We start from the raw sequence: 20411 nt of genomic DNA, 5'->3' as shown, positions 1-20411 counted from the left end.
AATAAATGCAATTAGGACAGATGATTGTCTCAACATAATATTAGGCAGCATGGTGTCAGTTACTGTATAAAATCTTCATAATGTAAGTTAATTACAAACAAAGCAAAAAAAAAAAAAAAAAAAACTTCTTCTTGAGTAAGCTGTGCCTTGATAAGCAAGGAGAAACAACTGCAGAGTTTGCCCTCCCCCCATAAAGCTTCTATCCTGCACACAAGGGAACAGGGAAGCCCCATCCGTATTTAGGAGTCATCCATAAGTCGGATTTCCTTAACTTGGGGACTAACTATACTGTGTTTTTTATATATAGTATTTATTGTAGGGGTTCCCTGAAGACCTAAAAGTTATTTCAAGGGTTTCTCCGAGATCGAGTAATGTTGAATTAAAAGCTTTTGGGTTTGAGTCAGCAGTAAAGCAATAATTGCAAATGGAGAACAGAAAAAGAAGGCAAATTGGACATAAGTAGTCTAGTAGGCAAGACTGACCACAATAGTTTGCCATTCAGTGCAGCAAAGACACCACATTGTTAGAAAGTAGGGCATTCCTTGTGATGCATAGATTTGGGGGTTGTGTAGGACTAAAATCAGCATAGAATGCTACTCGCCTGCTCTGCAAACCCACAAAAGGTCTTTTGCACACCTTACCATGGACCTTCAGCACATTATTCAGATTTAAATGACTGTAATTTGTAACAAATATAATCCTAAAGAGGGTCAGGTCTTTAGGATTATAAATGTTGAGGTCAGGCATTTAGTCCGGGTTAGACTGCTTCCTTCTCCCGATATTGGGCCTGGTTTATCAAAGCTCTCAAAAACTGAAGAAGATAGACTATCATGGATGATCCAACAAACCTGGAATGGAGTTACTCCAGAATTAAACAAATTAGTTATATAATAGCAAATATTTTATGAAATCCATTGTAGATTTGCTGGATAACCCAGGTTTACCCATTACAGTCTATCTTTACCAGTCTTGGAGAGCTTAAATAAATCAGGCCCATTGACTTTGTAGAATAGCTCCCTATGCTTCCTAATACTAGCATTGATTTAGCAGTTCAGATTCCCATCCTTCCTGCCAACAATGACTCAAAAGCTTTTTACCCTTTTAATCTGTAATATGAACACAGAGTGGGTGCTATAGGAATGGGAATATGACCTGCCGAGTCACTATGGTAAAGGATAGCAGAGTAAGCTGAGTATGTCCCCGCTGGAGTGCTGGCCAAGAGAAGATAAACTCTGGGAAGGGTGAGCAAGGGCGAGGTGGACTGGTGGGAGTGGGTGCAAAATGGGCTGCTGAGAAACTGCTGAGAAGAGGAGCATAGGGAGCCGAGCTGCTTATCCTCCATTGATAAGGATCATGGTGAGCTGAGCTTAGAGAATGACTTGCACAACAGTGTTTCATCTATTTATTATTATTAAAGGATGGATTACTCCACAATGCATACAGCTACACAGGTAAAAGGCTTGTTTTAAAGTTCAATTCTTGCATATCCAAAGTCTTGCCACAGAGTCCTTTCTTCTTCTATAAACACAGTATCATAACTGGTTCTCTTTAAGCTCTGTTAATTTCTACAACTTGTTCATTATTACATGTTGCCAAAGTTCGTGCAAAGGGCAAAGGATTTAACAAGAGCTTCAAATAGCAGCGGAACAAGGAAAAAGAAACAAGATTTGGATTAATCTTGTCACATCATACGGATTTGTAAGAGATGAGCATGACACTAAAAGCATCGCTTAGAGAGAACGGAGCTGTCTCTGCGAAATGAATCACTCTAATTGTTAAAGCCGCCTTTCCTATTGTCATCACCAACTTAATGTAACAAAAAAATGACAAGTGTAGTAATATGACTGTGATTGCTGATTTCTATTAAATATGTAAAAACAAATTGCTGCCTTTCTTATACAGAATTTAAAAGGTGTAAATGGTAGTTATAAATCTGGTGTTGTCTTCCTGGTTTTGTAACATGAAGATCTACCCAAACCACCCATTCAAAGTCTATGATGTCCCGTAGACCCTCGTGCTGAGCAGCTGTACATTATTTAGTATATAAGGGTAGCTTTAGACAAAACAGGGCGTTGGGCAAAATTTAAATGGGAAAAGGGGGACTAATGTAGAGCATTCCAGCTCCCTGCCTTTCTGTATATTGGGTCCTGAAGTAGGTAGGGGCTCCGAGCAATAGCCAGAACCCCCCATCCTAAAGCCACCTCTGCCAACAATACCTTATAGTTCTGATTCTTGCCCACTTATTCCAATCTTCTGCTCTTTCCTACTGACCATTAAGAGTGGCAATCATAATAGCCAGTTTATTAAGAAGACCTGGAGGTAAAAAAAGGATGTGCAAGCCTTGGAACTATTAGGATATGTTAGAGGTATTTCCTGCAAAAACAGCCCTGGAACAGCCATGGCATGAAGGCTCAAAAGCCAGTTCCAGCTATATGCTCCTCATTCATTAAACATTATACTTACTGTAGTCCCATCTTCCTCCAAATGCTTTTTGAGGCCCAGCTTCCTCTGCATCTTTCAAAGCAAAAAAGTTGTAGTAATTCCCCCTAAGAGGGTAGATCAATAATGCTCTGTACTTTGTTTTTTTGGGTTAAAAAATGCTAATCCAATAAAATATCAAGTACTACAGACCACAGAGCTAAAGGTCTCATGAGAATAGCAGCCTAAGTTGTTTTATTTATTATTTTACAGCTCTTGGAGCACAAAAAAGTGCCCCAAAACCAATGCTTTGCCATTTTGGCCCCATTTAGACTGTATTGAAGTGCTTAAAATTTCATTGGGTCAAGGTAGTCCTTTCATGTCAAAAATGCAAGAGATACACCATTGTTTTTCTGATACAGTGCAGCACAGCACACATGCTGTGCAATTTATTGCCCATATCAGTGTGTTACAGTGGCAATAAAATTGAATAGCACCTTGTTGTAATATACGGTGCATTACCACACCAAAATCTAAGCAGACTATGCAATAAAGAAAGGGCACTTCCAGACTGTTATATTTTCCAATATAATTTGTACCCAAACAAATGACTCACAGAGCATTTTATGTTTTTGAAATGGAAAGTAGAGCAGAAGCTGTTTGCCTTCAGACATCAAAATATATACAAATTTCACCTTCAGCTATTGCTTAACCTTTAACACTTTTAAAATATTTTTTCCTGGCCTAACACATAAATAAACACAATAATATCAATAAAATAATACTAACACCATACATGTCCTTTAACATAGGTTTTGTTATATTGTGTAGTTTTGTAACACTCTTTTCTTTTTATATTTTGCTAAAATGCTGAGTCAGGGACTGGAAGAATATTTTACACAGGGTAACAATCACAGCTCACACCTCTCATGTCGGAGCTTGTTGTAAACCTTTTTTTTCAGAATATTGGACGAGTAAGAAATAATATTCAGCTATGTTTTTGCTGTGATGTTTCTTCATGTGTTTAATTGATATAATGAGCAAGATATTAGAAAGATCATAGCTAGGAACTGCTAAAGCTCAATTTGGCCTTTAGTAGTAAACATATTCAGTATTGAAAAAAAATCTGCTGTAATACAGAGATCTGGTAATACTCATTGCTCTATCTATGTGTGTGCCTTTTTATTCATTTTTTGGGAGGATATCCATTAGTTACACCCTAATACTCAGGATCGAACCCGATATTAGACAGTAGCTCAGATGATCTTTTAGTTTTGTTGTTTTATGCTTTTCTTGCTGTACTGAGCCAGTGCTGCATTTGCTCCAATAATAATAAATACAAGTGTAGGACAAAGACTGCGTGTTCCAATCTCCTGAATGGTTTACTGCTGCTGCTACTACAATTTATTTATAAATATACTTATAAGGAAAAAGAACAAAAATCCTCAAAAGTGATGTTGCATTGATTTGCATTAATTGCTAAAAAACATCCAACAAAATACAATTGTTGGTCTTTATCATTAAACCTCATTATATCAGCTCTATATTCAGTGTATAATTATCTCATATTGTGCACACTACACAATAGATTGTCATTGCATAAACAAAAAGTAATATTCTGCTGACCCTTCCACCTACCGGAATATTATATTTCATTACATCTATCTAGCTAGCAGTCCCCATCCAACATATCTACGTGTTCCTGTTTACCAGCAATGTGCTTGTGATGCCCTGGGGGGAGGTAGGGGGGGGGTGAAAAGGGGGGACTGGTCCCTTCTGGGGGGCTTTTTACACCTATTTTATTGCAAGCGATAGGAAGTTCAAACTGGTGTAGCTGCTTCATGAATGTTTTATTAAAGCATATCAAGCTGGTGTATGAGAGCAGAACATTCTGGCAGCTGCTGCTCTGACAATGGTTATTGGGAAGCCCTTGGAGAAATATATATTAAAATACGAGCGGATGATTTTAGCCATCCCTGATGTTTATGAACTTTCTTCACCATTTATTCCATTAGGACAAGTAATGGCTGTGTAGGGGTGTTTGTTAAACCTTTCATTTTTTGTTTCATCATCCGTCACTTCCATGGACGGTTGGGTAGGATGAATGGCTAGGAACAGAAGAGCAGCACAATATAAAAAGGTGGACCTAGCATCAGATGTATGCAGCAATATCAGTGCAATGCTTCCGGGTATGTATTACGTCTCATAGCAATCACAGTACTTCCCATGGGAATTACTTAATCTGCTTTTTTCTCAAGAAAATGGAAGCCATATTTGTTCAGGTACCATCAAAGGTAGGAAGCCATATTTGTCGAGGTACCATGTAAGTTGGGAACCCATATTTGTTCAGATTCCATCTAAGGTAGAATGCCATATTTATCCAGGTACCATGTAAGGTAGGAAGCCATATTTTTCCAGGTACCATGTAAGGTAGGAAGCCATATTTGTCCAGGTACCATGGAAGGTAGAAAGCCATATTTGTCCAGGTACCATCTAAGGTAGGAAGCCATATTTGTTCAGATTCCATCTACGCTAGGAAGCCATATTTGTCCACGTACCTAGTAAGGTAGGAAGCCAAATTTGTTCAGGTATTATGTAAGGTAGGAAGCCATATTTGTCCAGGTACCATCTAAGGTAGAAAACCATGTTTGTCCAGGTACCATGTAAGTTGGGAACCCATATTTGTTCAGATTTTATCTAAGGTAGAATACCATATTTATCCAGGTACCATCTAAGGTAGGAAGCCATATTTGTTCAGATTCCATCTAGGGTAGGAACCCAAATTTGTCAACGTACCTAGTAAGGTAGGAAGCCATATTTGTTCAGGTATCATGTAAGGTAGGAAGCCATATTTATCCAGGTACCATCCAAGGTAGGAAGCCATATTTATCCAGGTACCATCTAAGGTAGGAAGCCATATTTATCCAGGTACCATCTAAGGTAGGAAGCCATATTTGTCCAGGTACCATGTAAGTTGGGAACCCATATTTGTTCAGATTCTATCTAAGGTAGAATGCCATATTTATCCAGGTACCATTAAAGGTAGGAAGACATATTTGTTCAGATTCCATCTAAGGTAGGAAGCCATATTTGTCAACGTACCTAGTAAGGTAGGAAGCCATAATTGTTCAGGTATCATGTAAGGTAGGAAGCCATATATGTCCAGGTACAATCTAAGCTAGGAAGCCTTATTTGTCCAGGTACCATCTAAGCTATTAAGCCATATTTGTCCAGGTACCATCTAGGGTAGGAAGCCATATTTGTTTAGGTACCATGTAAGGTAGGAAGCCATATTTATTGAGGTACCATCTAAGGTAGAAAGCCATAAATGTCCAGGTACCATCTAAGGTAGGAAGCCATATTTGTCCAGGTACCATCTAAGGTAGGAAGCCATATTTGTCCAGGTACCATCAAAGGTAGGAAGTCATATTTGTCCAGGTACCATTCAAGGTAGGAAGCCATGTTTGTCCAGGTATCATGTAAGTTGGGAACCCATATTCGTTCAGATTCTATCTAAGGTAGAAAGCCATATTTATCCCGGTACTATCTAAGGTAGGAAGCCATATTTGTTCAGATTCCATCTACGCTAGGAAGCCATATTTGTCCACGTACCTAGTAAGGCAGGAAGCCATATTTGTTCAGGTATCATGTAAGGTAGGAAGCCATATTTGTCCAGGTACCATCTAAGGTAGGAATCCATATTTGTCCAGGCACTATCTATGGTAGAAAACCATGTTTGTCCAGGTACCATGTAAGTTGGGAACCTATATTTGTTCAGATTCTATCTAAGGTAGGAAGCCATATTTATCCAGGTACCATCTAAGGTAGGAAGCCATATTTGTTCAGATTCCATCTAGGGTAGGAACCCATATTTGTCCACGTACCTAGTAAGGTAGGAAGCCATATTTGTTCAGGTATCATGTAAGGTAGGAAGCCATATATGTCCAGGTACCATGTAAGTTGGGAACCCATATTTGTTCAGATTCTATCTAAGGTAGAAAGCCATATTTGTCCAGGTACCATGTAAGGTAGGACGCCATATTTGTCCAGGTACCATCTAAGGTAGAAAGCCATATTTATCCAGGTATCATCCAAGGTAGGAATCCATATTTGTCCAGGTACCATGTAAGTTGGGAACCCATATTTGTTCAGATTCTATCTAAGGTAGAATGCCATATTTATCCAGGTACCATTAAAGGCCATCTAAGGTAGAAAGCCAAATTTGTCCAGGTACCATCTAAGGTAGAAAGCCATATTTGTTCAGGTACCATGTAAGGTAGGAAGCCATATTTGTTCAGGTATCATCCAAGGTAGGAAGCCATATTTGTTCAGACACCATCTAAGGTAGTCTTTTTGAATCTCCGTACACCAGAAGAACCCTTAAAATAAGTTGTCAGGTGTCTGAGGACCCCTGTTAGAATCAATCAAAAGGAAATGCTCTTTGCATTGGTTGTCAATGGCAAGGAGTCCCCGGTCCTATTCATTAGTGGTCGAAATGCCACCGGCTTTGCCGGTGTCAGTTGGCTTTGCCAAGTGGTGTTGACCCTGGAACTATGCAGGTGCCATCCTATGTAAGGCTAATCAGCCACAGCTCAAAGACCCAAGGTTCCCTGGAATACTGGTTGAGAATGGTTGATCTAATGTCCGTATCTACTTCCTGAGATGCCAACTCAGAGATGGAACAGCCATATGAATGCCAATGCCAGGCAGTTCTTGGTCGTTGTTACAAATACTGGACCCAGATCAAGGGTACCTATAAGTACTCTTGTGACTGGGTGCAAAGCTACAATAATCTCTAGGGGAGAGGAGAATGGAGAAATGCATCCTCCTGCCTGCGGCAGATTGATGGCATCATTTTAGCCAAGTCAAAGTTTCTTTTCTAGATAGCTTGTTACCAATAAAAGTTGGATCTGTTTTTGAATAATATATGTATTTATTATATATTTATAATATATTTTAAATATTTTAAGCAAGCCCACCAGTAAAGAAGTCCTATGTGGTCCAACATTCCCGATTTGACAAATCTACAATTCAAAGAGTAATAACATGCTCTGAATTGGATAAATCAATTTCTTGTATAACTCTTGCTAGTCTCTTACAAAGACCTGCAGATAGTAATTATAGTATTTTAAACTCCATGCTGTCCTTTCTAACCACCTCAATTCCTTATTGACTTCCAGAATAATGATTGTCTATTTTTTTCTGTCTGTATAATTTTTTTTTCCTCGGCTGCTAAATATTTATTCCCAGCCCAGAAATGTCACAGCTATTTATAATGTGCTGAATTATTCCTGTGCCTCTCAGCCATTCTGGGTGTTGGAGTCGGACTGGGGATGGCTGCCCATTGTATACCAGCACAATAGCTGCTGTTATGAAATCACATTTATTTATGTACATTTTCAGTCTGTAACCCTGGAGAAAAATGCATTTCTTTTATAGAATATAACCCTGGTTTATATGTCAGTACAAGAAATAGGAACTCAAACAAACAATTTTTTTTTATAAAAAAAAAAAAAAAACCTTTTGGAAAAAAAAATGTAGTGCCAATTTTAGAAAGATCTTCAATTTGCTTCATGCTCAGGTAATTTCAAGCATTGTATTTATTCATCATATTCATTAAAGCCAACTCTGCAATATGCAACTGAATGCAAGAAAGGTGGGTATTCTTACTTGAATCTTCATGTGCTTTGTGTATTTGTTCCAGATCCAGTGTTATACCTTGCCTCTGTGCAGGTGCTTCCTGTTATGAAGACCAGTCAGTGCTGTTCTCCGGCATTCTCGTGAAAATTTCCTCAAAGTTCCGACGGGTCCACAAAGTTTCTGCAAAATTTTGCGGACCCATCGGAACTTTGAGGTTTTTTTCGCGAGAATGCCAGAGAACAGCACTGACTGGTCTTTATAACAGGAAGCAGGAAATCCAGGAAATCACTAAAGGAGGATTATGGCGGCTGCATTCATCAATACAGCCGTGGGAATCCTCCTGTCAGTGAGCGATCCCTGGGCACTACAGGTAAGAACGAGGGAGGAGGATTCTCACGGCTCCAATTAATAAATATCCTCCTCTCAGAGTGAGTCATGTGGTTTGCGTTTATGAATGAACCCGTGGGAAAAATCAAAGGATTTTTCCCACGCTGCATTTATTTATGAACCGTGAGACTCACACTGTGTTCCTGGATAGAGAAACTCTATCCAGGAACACATAGTACAGGGCTGCAAGACCAATAGTGATTTAAAAATATGCTTTTTTCTTAGCGCACATAAATGTTAAAAACATTTAAACAGCGCAAACATTTTTTTCTAGGGCTATGGGTAATGTGTGTGCCATTAGAAAGAATGATTTTTTAGGGGAACAGTGACTTTTAATGTAAGATCGCCAGTAAAAAGCTGTCGGATAAGCGCGGCTCCGCGCGCGCGAGATTTTTCAGTTGCTGAATAGCGCGACCGCGTACGATTCCAGATCGCTAATACGAATGCGCGAGCGATAATCCGATTCTGCTTGATGAATCAGGGGCAATGTCTCTTCTTCAATAAAATAAATGTACCTGTCTGCACTGCCTTGTTCACCTTTTTCTTACAGGCATTGTATCTTCAGCTGTCCTGATTAGCCAGGGCTGAACGATCAAATTCTTTTCATGTGGCATACCCTGCAAACTTCCAGCATATTCCCAGTGTTTTATCTTGCACAACTTCAGGAAAAAGATTGGGAAAAGACAGGTAAGTGTGTTTTATCACTAAATGGATATTGCTTGTCCCTTTTGCAACACAAATCTTGCCTGCTTGCAATGTTTAGTTTGGAACTATGGTTCCGCCTTAACCCTCAGCTTTGCTCTAGCAGGAAATCTGATAAACTGGATTTTTCATCCTTTCTGCAGCAGTGACATAATCTCCCATTGAGGTTCACCCAGCAATTAAAGCTAAAAGCGGACCTTTCATCATATTTTTACCTTATATAAAAGGGTGGATAACTATTTAGTATAAGATAAAAAGTGTGTTTTTTTTTATTTTTTACATTTTAAGGGCCCTCCCTTTCTGACTACTGCTGCAACGGTAAAGTCTGAATGGGAAGCCTTCCTGGGTTACCTACATCATGTACCCAGGAGGCTGTGGGCTGCTCTTTCTGCACATGCTTGATTTTTGTCCATGCATCATAAGAGGCTTTCCTGGAATGTAAGGAAAAAGTGTTGATCTCACACATGCACATCATTCGGTCTTGCGTCTGTGCTGTGTGAGATCAGGTGACGTAATAGGGGCTTTCTTCTACTGCAAGAAGCAAACGCTGATCTCACGCATCTGCACTTTTTTAATACAATTTTTGGAACCATGTCCTTTGATCTTGCACTGTTGAGGTACGAGATTGGGTAACGCGCTTCCAGAAATTGTAATGTAGGAAGAACAGGGTACAAGCAGATGGCAGCGCCCTGTGTCTAGTCCACACTTGGACGAAGAAAGAAGACAGAATGGCGCTGAATCCACTTGACTAGGATCATGGAGGGATTGACGACTTTCCACTTGTAAAATTAAATGTACTTTTTTATTTGGGGGGGGGGGGGGGATATTTCCACTTTAATTGAAGGTTTTATAATTTTCTATTTTCCCTAAGAGATAAAAACATTCATTTACATACTTTTACCAAAGTTTACAAAAAGGCATCGTCAACTTCCATACAACATTCTCAGCTATCACTGGGTGCAGCATGCACAGACTCTTTAGAAATGCTGCAGCAGTTTTTAATCCTGCCAACGCACCTGTAGATTTAACCTCCCTGGCGGTTCTTTTCTGTCCGTTTTTTTATGTCTAAAAGCAGTACATTGTTTTCATGAAATATTATTTTACAGTATAACATAATAGTATGAGTATAATAAAGTTTGAAACACAAAATCATATAAAAATAATATATTAAATAAATAAACTAATAAAAAAATATATATATATATTATACTCTACTATAGTATATACTATACTATTATACTATAATATTATACTGTAAAATAAATGTTCATGAAAAACAATGTACTGCATTTACACATATAAATCCAATGTATGTTATTTTGTATTGAATGCAATACAAATGGATTTTGAATTTCCTGCCCCGCCGGCAACATAAACATGCACCGACGTCACCTGGAACTCCCCCGGTGACTCATCGTGTGCAGAAGATGCCGGAGGAATAAGGAAGAAGACAGGGATTTCGGTGATGGACGAAGAGGGACGCCGGTGGATCAGATAAGTGCTGTATGTACTATTACTTCCCATAGGTTTACCTACCCCGAGTGTGACTCGGGGCTACCGCTTTTAGCAACTTTTTTCTACACTCGGGGTTACCGCTAGGAAGATTAAAGACCTTATTAGTTACTTTTTAAGATCTGCATGAATAAATGTTAAAAATGACAGCAGAATGTAAATGACATAGTGAGGTTGAAAACAGACATAAATCCATCAAGTTCAACCACTAGGGAAATAAACAAATCCCAGATTTTAAACCCTATGGACGTAGTTGATCCAGAGGAAGGCAAAAAAAATCTTGGTACAATTTGCTCCAACGGGAAAAAATTCCTTCCTGATCCCGTAAGACAATCAGATGTTCCCTGGATCAGCAGTCTCTGTTATCTTTATTCAAAGTTTTAATCCCCAGTTCTATTCTGTGCTTCAAAAAATTATCCCGCTTTTTCTTAAACCAATCTATAGAACTTTCTGAAACTACTTCCTGAGAGAGCCGATTCCACATTTTCACAGACTTTACAATTCTTTGTAGCCAAACACCATTCTTTCAGCTGCAGTCCAGTGACTTTGTCTAGGCTGAGCAATAAATAAACAGAAATACAATGTCATATTATAATTGTTACTCTTTGCCTGACTGGCTGCCTGGTGCTCAATGCTAAGAATAATGAAATGTGTGGAAAGCCATTACGGCAGCAGCACTATCAACCAATTACAGACAATTACTACAGATATCAATAATAGGGGTGATAAACCGGAGGCTTCCGTGGTGATAGAAGGTGAATAATGATTGACAAGGAACCCCCTGTCGCCTGCTGATCATTGTGCATTGGCATAGAGTGGATTCTTCATTTCAGGAGAAAATCGGGCAAAATCAAGAAATAAATTGCATTTCAAGCAATAACAATAACAATGGGAATTGTCTAAATAAAATAATAATAATAAATACACATTCCAACTTTTTTATTAAATAACTATTTAATTAATTTACTTAAATCTTAGTGTGTTTTGGGTGTCCTTATAGATCTGCACAGTAACCCAGCAGAAAATGTTTCCTCTGAGCAAAAGCTTCTTGAATTAAAGACCTACTTTTTCTCCTTTTTCAAGGTAAATGGTCTTTTCTTCAGCCCTCTTGTAATGCAGACCAGTCATTGCAGCTCTGTGTCCTTATCTGGGGTGACTGGTCTTGTCTCCGCCCCATTCTATATTTTTTTTGCAGTCAGCCTGTAATAGGTTGAGCTGGTAAGCCCCTTGAACAGCTCTGCTTTCTGCACAGGATATGCACATCACAGTAACGATCGCACTGCTACCTTTACAAGGAAATACCTATGTTTGTAAAGGTTTAGGGAGTATACAAAACAGATTTATATAGGTTAAGCTTTAAATTTGACCAATTATGAGTATCTGTAATGTTTGTACTGAGGGTCGGCAACACATCCACTCACCAGGAGCCTGTACTGTAAAGTGAAAAAGAAGAAGAAGAGGTTCGAACTATCAGATTTTCTTCTGTCTGTGACAAACAGGAAGTAAGCAAATATATACATCTCAAGCTACCTATCATTGGGGTGGGGTAATTGGGGCTTTTTGACCATCATCCATAAAATTGTTAGAAAAAAGCAGTCAATCATTGTTCTTTCCCTTATGATTCAGTGGCCACCAAACTACTAGCTACTTCTTGCTGTCTTTTTCTGTATTTGCACCCTGAGAAAAATTCAATAAAAACAATACTAAGGCAGAGAGAAAAGGGGTAAATACCCATGTGACTTTTATAGGCTTCCTTAAGAAAAATGTCAAAAGATGTCCTAGATGAATGGATGAGAGTTCATCTCTTGGACACACCATGGTTCACATCTACCCAAAGCCAAGCAGCCAAGCTTTGGTATAATGTCAGATGCAGCTTCCTTTATCTTCCATTATAATTATGATTCAAAATAAAATTCAAATTATATTAGGATAAATTATATTTACCTTTGTTCTGTGCACAGTGTTCACCGGCTGATGTTTCAATTTGGTTTATATTTGTCTTTTTCATTTACCTTTTCCACTACCCTTACATGACTTTCCTACCCTCCTGAAGAAGCAGATTTACCATGTGAAACGTGTTGAGTAGGTCTCACTTCTTTCACGTGTTATGTTGCAGTATTTTATAGTGCAGTGGTCGCCAACCTTTTCGAACCTACGAACCACTAAATTTACTGGCTCCCGACTACGCATTGTCGGGGGACTGGGAGTCACTCAAAGGGGAAGAAACTTTCCCCATAGTGCCGTCATAATGCCAGAACCCGCCAACTCTTCCATCGCAGGTCTGAGCCTGTGATGGGAGGGTGTGCAGGTTGTGTCCAGAGACACAAACCGCCTTGAGCCTGTGATCATTACGAGAACATAGTCTGCTGCTCGGGCCAGTGCGCCTTCTCCTTCTCCTGACTGGGGGCGCACCGGCCTGAGCCAAGGACCACCAAAACCGGACCATCAGTTGCCGACTGCTGTTATAGTAATCTTTTCCCTATAAAGGCTTTTATCCTATGCTGATCTATCCTATGCTGATCTATCCTATGCATTTGTACCAGGATTTACATTCAAATGTATTATCTCCGAAATGGCATCTTCCTGCAGGCGCCCTGGATATCAGCATCTGAACTGATTTGGAAATTTCAAATTAGAATTATTATTTTTTTTAATTTATAATTGTCAAAAACAGGTATATTAGGGCTCAGCCAATTCAGCTGGTGGACAATGACAGCTGTCATAGTCCAATAGCCTACTATACCTGTCAATGATTGCTCAAATTCCTATCTGATCCAAGGTAGGGGTATCTCTGATATGACTCCAATGGTAACTTTCTGACCACCACTAGCTCCTGGCAATACGGGCATTGCCATGGAGAGTGCAGTGATCTCTGTAAATTGGAAGAAACAGCTCAAAGTATTACTTTAACAAGAAAAGCCATAGCAGACTGCAAGTTCAAGATAAAAATAAATAAATATTCATAAAATGCTAGGCGAATATACAGACACTTGCAGCCGACTCTTGAGATTCTTCTTTAAGCCTTTCTAATTGAATTGAACGTTTAAAAGAATAATTGAAATAGAAAAGAAAATTGAATATCAATCAAAAAAAGATGTCAAGAAACATATAATAAAGAGACCTCTTACCAGCAATTTCCGGCATACAATCTCTCATATCTCCCACGAAAATGAAAAATAACGTGGATCCTTGTCAGCGTTTCCATTGGATTGGTGAATTTCCAGAGGCTCTGACTCACCCTCACCCCCTGCAGAGTTTAATCAGTCTCTCAGCTGGATGCAGGTAACAGCGGGAATTTTTTTAGTTGCCAATAAATGATCTCCCGCTGTTGTGAGAGGCCATACAGTTCTTTCAAGAAAGTTAGCTATGTCAGATTTTGGGTTTTTTTCATTTATGGCGTTCGATAAGTTGATAACTGGCAATTACACAGCGAGAGCTTGCCAGGGGACCCTGAAGTTGTATTTTAAGTCAGGATTAAGACATTTACAATGTACCAGAAGGGAAGAGAATAAATCTTGATAATTTTGAGCTTGTCACAGAAGTGGATTGTTGAAAGGTGTTGTGGGATGATGGTGGTGGTCTATGGCTTCCAAGTGTCTTTCTTTTGGATGAATGTCCTTCCATGTATTGCTCTATCCTTCTCGGTTTTCACTCTTTTTGGTTTGATGTATAGACCGCGTTAAAAATGTGTTATCTGCTAAAACCACTAAACCTTCCATCTACACACTAAAACAGTTGCTCCGCAAAACAAACAAAGAGCCAGTTAACCTCGGAGGGATAGACTATGACCAGTGTGAATAGAATATGTTCCAGGCTTGGTAAGCAGTGGTGTTGGTAGTCAAAAAAAACCCCAACATCTGTAGTTATTAGTAGTGGGGAAAATGCCCCATCATTGGTGGGAATTAAATACCCAGCGCCATTCTGGCAGTGGAAGAAACAATGCCCCATCTGTGGTATCAGAAAATCAGTGCCATTGTTGGTGCCAGTGGAAAAAACAGCACTCCACCATTGGTGTCAGTACGTAGATTAGTGCCCTATCTTTGGTGTCAGCAGAAGGAAAAACGCCCCGTCATTGGTGTCAGTAAGTGGATTTGTGCCCCATCTTTGGTGTCAGTGAAAGAAATAATGCCCTATCACCAATATTGCCAAAACACAATGCTTCATTGTTGGTGTTAGTGGGATTAAAATTCCTCCAATGTTGGTGTCTGTGAAAGGAATAGGGCATCATGGTTTTGTCAGTGGGAGCATAAGCGTTCCCATTATTGGTGTCAGTGGAAGGAATAGTATTCAATCATTAAGAGGAATAGTATTCTTAATATTTGGTATCCTTAGGAATAATAGTGCCCCATCGTTGGTGCCATTGGAAGGAATGGTGCACAATGATTAGTGTCAGTGGGGAGAACTCTGCCCAAGGTTTCGGTTGAAGGCAAACTAAGGGCAGCATCTGGCCTGTAGGCCCCAGTTTGGGAATCATTGCTCCAAATTTTTAGATTAGTTGTTCTGGAAGTCCAATATAAAGAATGCCTGTATTACATATTGCATCTAATAAGCAGATACTGCAATTCAAAAGCACACTGGTAGGTTAAAATATATCTAAAAATCTTTTTATTCTAATTTTGTATAAATCATATAGTGAGTAAACCGTTTTTTTTTCCCATACTGTTTTCCATACTGAATTTTTTTTTTTCACTTCCTGTGCCAGACAAATGACAGAACAGGGACAGATAAGTTTATTTAAAAAAAATACTGGTCCCAATTTTTTAGTTTTTTGGTATAGTTCCCCTATATATTTTATTGTAAACGGTTTCCTTTATGAAAACCTCATATTGGCGAGTTTATATAAAAAGTAAACATATCCTTTTAAATGAATACAGACCAAGCATAGGCCTCCCTGGCTTATCTAGGTGACACAAATAAATCCACATCTAATACATCTTAGCCCAAAGATTTGACTCGGAGAATCAAAGTTCATACTAAAAGCCCAAAACCGTCAATTTTTCCATTATCCCCATTTATTTCACGTGATCGCCAACTGACCTAGAGTCAGTGATGAGATGTCCGTAACACATTGATTTTTTTTTCTGTTAGCGGCGTGTCATAAGAGCGTGAAGTGACATGCCATTCATTATCTTAAGAAACTCTCGAGCTAAAATTGAGTATATGTATTAGAACTTTATTCTCCTCATTAAGCACAACCATAACAGCCATTTAATCATATTTCACTGCGACTAAGCTTGGCGGAACATTTTCCGAACTCTTTGCATTTCAGGTTTAATTTAAGAATTCTAGATGTGTCAAATATGGTACTAAATGCAGGTGTAGAACAGAAGTCTGCAGCTGTCTGGGAAATACAGGTCTTATTATGAACGTCTTCAACATGTCGGTGCTTGATGGGACTGGTGATGCTTGCTAGGCGCACTTTATAAGTTGAGATGCCAGCACCCTGCAGAGTCATCTCGTAAAAATTACCTTTCCCTTTTTAATGTGTTTAAAGCCCAACTAAAGACATTTTGTGCAAATAGAAACTTCTAAGTTAAGTTTTACCTATTTCTGTGAAACCACTGGGAGATTCTTTCTGTGTTTCTGTGTCCTTATTGGCTAAATAACAGTGGAACATAAAACAAAAATGTAATATATTTATTCTTACTGGTGGTTAGCTATGGAGAATATTTCAGGCTTTTCTTTCTTCTGTTTTCACCCACTGATCCTAGGGTTACAACTCGTCCTTCCCTTGAATAGAGAGGAACAGTGTTATCATAAGAAAATACAGATTGCCTACCCTATCTCCTTTTTTCCATAGCTTAAAATTAGATTTGCTGGATCACCCAGGTTTACCCATAATAGTCTATCTTCTCCAGTCTTGGAGAGCTTTGACAAATCAGGACTATTATGTGTTTTATGAGACCATAGTGTTTCAGCCCAATGGCTAGCACTTGTGCCTTTGCAGCACTGGATAAAGGCACCTAAATATAGGCTAGGTGACATTCTGCCTGCAATTCGTATGTTCTGCTTGAGTTTGTGTGGGTTTCCCTTAGGCACCCTGGCTTCTTTCCACATCCCAAATACATGCACTTAGGTTAACTGTCTTCCCTCCTAAATTGGCCTTAGAGTGTGTTACTGACTATGGTAGGGACATTAGATTGGGAGCCCTCAATGGGACAGTTGATGACATGACTATGGCAAGTTGGGTTGGATAAATATTCCATGTTTGCTGAATCAGGATGAAGTTGATATTGAACTGATATTTACCATATGGTCCAGCTTGGACAATAATTAGCCAATTGAATGCTGCTTGATATGAACCTTAACCTTAACTGTGGATTTTGGCCAAATATTGGCTTTGATTGATTCTTGTAGAACAACCAAGGGTAAATGACCTAAATCCTAATAACAACAATATCCATTTTTTTAGTTAGAGTAGGGTCTCCAATAAAAAGGTAAAATAATGTTAAAGGTTTATGGATTTACAGGAGTTTACAATGGATAAACACGGCTGCTAATTTTCCATCCATCAATGTAAGTTTCAGTTCTAACGCCACCAAGACACTTTAATTTCCTGACAGATTCACCTAATAATTTGTATTTCCTGCCCAAGATTTTGTTTTGAGCAGAAAGAAAACCTTTCTATGTTCATAGCAGTTATCTTAATAAACCTTTCTCTTCCCACGTAATATTTTCTTTCTGAAATTGCTGCTTTCAGAAACCGGAAGGTTTCATAATTATTAGGATCCTCCACTCAATTTGTCAGCTCGAAATGAAAGAACCATTTAGAGAGACCTTTAGTTGTTGGGCTTTCATTTGAGCAGTAATGTTTGCCTGACAAGGGCTCTGCAATAATTAATTAGTCTTTGTCCCCATGCAAATCAGTGCTCAGCTCAGGGCATGAAATGATCTAAAACATCACAGTATCATGAAACTGAAATATTTCTCCAATGAGAACTCTATTAGGAGAACACAGATGAATATACCATTGGCTTTCCCATACCTTTGATAGTTAAAGATTTTAAAGAGGAAATTGTTTTAAAGCAAAACTTGTTTTTCTTAGCATACGGTCCGTCAGGGTTAATCCATGCTAGGCTTTGTAGCCTCCACAAAAATGACACCTGATAAAGGCTGCCCTGGAGTGTATGATTTACAGTGGTGATTGGCCCTTCGAGATGCAGGAAGCCCCTGCATCTCTGCAATAATACATCATGGGCTTGATTTATTAAAGGTCTCCAAGACTGGGGAAGATTGAATATGGAGGTAGAACCTGAGTGGTCAAGCCAACATGAAACGCATAGTTTAAAAATATTTTGGGAAATGCTTTTAATCCTGGACCAGATTCATTCCAGGTTAACAGGTTACTCCATGATAGTCTATCTTCTCCAGTCTTGGAGAGCTTTATTAAACCAGGCCTTGTGAATAAAGAATGCAGTGGTGACATAGCTTCAGAATGTTGGGCCATGATGCCCTGCATTCATAGTGTTCCCTCAGTCTTCCAGGTTCAATGGCACCGGTACAGGGACATCTTGCTGTGAAAAAAAATTATTGCAGGGGACAGCTTTGGATTTAGGACTGAACTCCAACTATGCATTCCATATTGCACAGTCTAACAGGCTCTTTTTTAAAATTAAAGTTGCTTACTCTGATTTCACTGTACAATGTAAATTTCTTGCAGTATGTATTAGAATCTGGAGCCAGACTGAAAGAGATGGATGTCCAATATCATCTTGTTTTTTCCTTGTCAACCCAACATGGGTTTCAATTCTCAGCATCCCCTTTTGGCAATATTTGGTCTGCCTCCCACCAGCCATGAGATTAATTAATTACATAGAAAAGAACAATGGCATTGTGATGATCACTGGGTCTAAAACATGGTATATATTGGAATTGATCAATGTTTTCACCCTGTTGATGAGGGGTAAAGGAGAAACCAGGAAAAGCCAGAAAACCAGAAAAAAAATATAAGCAGTTTAAATTTCAGCAAAGAACGTTCCCACCCCCACTTCCCTCAACCATAAGTTAAACAGTAAGGACAATTTTAAATCTGCCTTGGAATTAAGTGGCCATGCATGGTTTCTAGCAGCTGGAACCTTGCCAACGTCTTGGTCACTCTCACCACAACGCTGGTTCTTATAGGTCAAGTATCTGCACATTCAACAGCTGGCATCGGCGAGCAGTACTGTACCACGCACTGCCCTCCTATTTATTCTTCATGGGGCTGTTGTGTGGAAAAGCTACTTATAATGTCTCCGCTGAGACAGCAGCTCACTGGTATGAGGAAACCATAACCGCACCTCAACCTCATTGGCGGTCTAGCCTAAACAAGCAGATTACTAACAAGTTACCCATAATTTGTTTTCTTCTATCAACATATAGAACACCAGATTGGCTTCTTGTAATACCCATTCCTGCCCATGTGCAGATGTTTGCAAGAAGCTGATACAAGTACAAATGTGGGTGTTTAAATAGTTGCGTATAGTTATAATGCATGTTGTTATAATAAAGACATAACTGTATTTACTGTATCTTTTTATCCACATGGAGTGCAGCTGTTGGCTTTCAGTGACCAGGACGCACTGGTTTGTGGCTTTTCCTATTGCTTAGCAAGGCTGACTAACCGCAGTCAGCAGTCAGAAATGAGACCAGCAGGGTGCCCTTGTACTGGCAAATCGTAAACTATCAAGTGGCCTGTCGAGAACGCCTTAACACTCTGCACTCTTTTATTGAACTCATCTCTTTGTTTGTCCGTCAGCTCTGCCAGTGGGCGATCTGGGTTTATTTCCTTGAATACAGACAGATCTGTTCTACCTTTAGTCCAGGAATCTCTCAGCACAAAATATAAGTGCCGAGTTCATGATGAATGCCAGTTACTGGGAAATGCAACACAGGCTTTATTTTAAGGTTATAATCATTTTATAATAATTATATGCTGCTGACATAAAAAATGTGAAAAATAAAAAATCCAAACATCTACTGCCCCTTGTTCCTATTGATCTGTTATGTCTAAAGACAGCCTCCTGTCTGCTATGTTTGTGCAGGAGAATAATGAATTTAATGTGCCCTCCAGCCTTACTTTCAGTCCTACACAGTTGTGCAAACTCCTCTCCCAGACTGAAATTACTTATAATTGAACTTCTTATATTGGAACATTGGAAGCTGCCGCACGTCAGATAGAGCCTGCCTCATTTCCTGGATGGAGGACGTCCAGCATCATCTAGCCCAGGGGTGCCCACACTTCTAAAATGACTAAGTCAAAATGATCTACCAACAATAAAAACTTGGACCCCTTACCTCCTGTGCACTGTAGAGTTTATTTTGAAAGGCAGGGCTCTGCGATCTACTTGTGTTGCCTTTGTGATCTACTGGTGGATCGCGATCCACCTTTTGGGCACCCCTGATTTGGCCTTTTCCTCCCCAGCCTGACTACCCCCGGGCTGCTCCATTCAATTATTGAATTACTTTTAAGTATGGAGGTTCAGTGTCACACATGGGCATTACCTAGAGATGTATATTTTTGTTTTCTATTCCACCAAAGAACAACCTTTCCTCCAGACTGACATCCACCCATCAAAGCAATATGATATTGCAGAGCACTGTCTACATTGAGCTTAGGGCTCTTAGGAGGAGTACAGAAGCAGAGGATTAGGATGATTTTGGAAGGCTATGTTGAACACCTGATGGCCCACCATTCTGCACAGAGTAGCACAGAGCGTAATGAAAAATGTAGGTATTGTGGTAATGGATATAGGGGGAGAAGAGGAGGCAAA

General features: G+C 39.3%; 1 protein-coding gene across 2 annotated transcripts in view; it reads left to right on the top strand.

Annotated features, from left to right (window-relative positions):
- Positions 1-20411, top strand: part of THSD7A (thrombospondin type 1 domain containing 7A) — a 269637-nt gene that overhangs the window by 37785 nt on the left and 211441 nt on the right. The window lies entirely within an intron of this gene.

This window comes from Pyxicephalus adspersus, chromosome 5 (genome assembly GCF_032062135.1).
Source record: "Pyxicephalus adspersus chromosome 5, UCB_Pads_2.0, whole genome shotgun sequence".
NCBI classification, from domain to species: Eukaryota; Metazoa; Chordata; class Amphibia; order Anura; family Pyxicephalidae; genus Pyxicephalus; species Pyxicephalus adspersus.
Note: the sequence above shows the minus strand (reverse complement) of the source record. Positions and strands in the feature narration are given on the sequence as shown.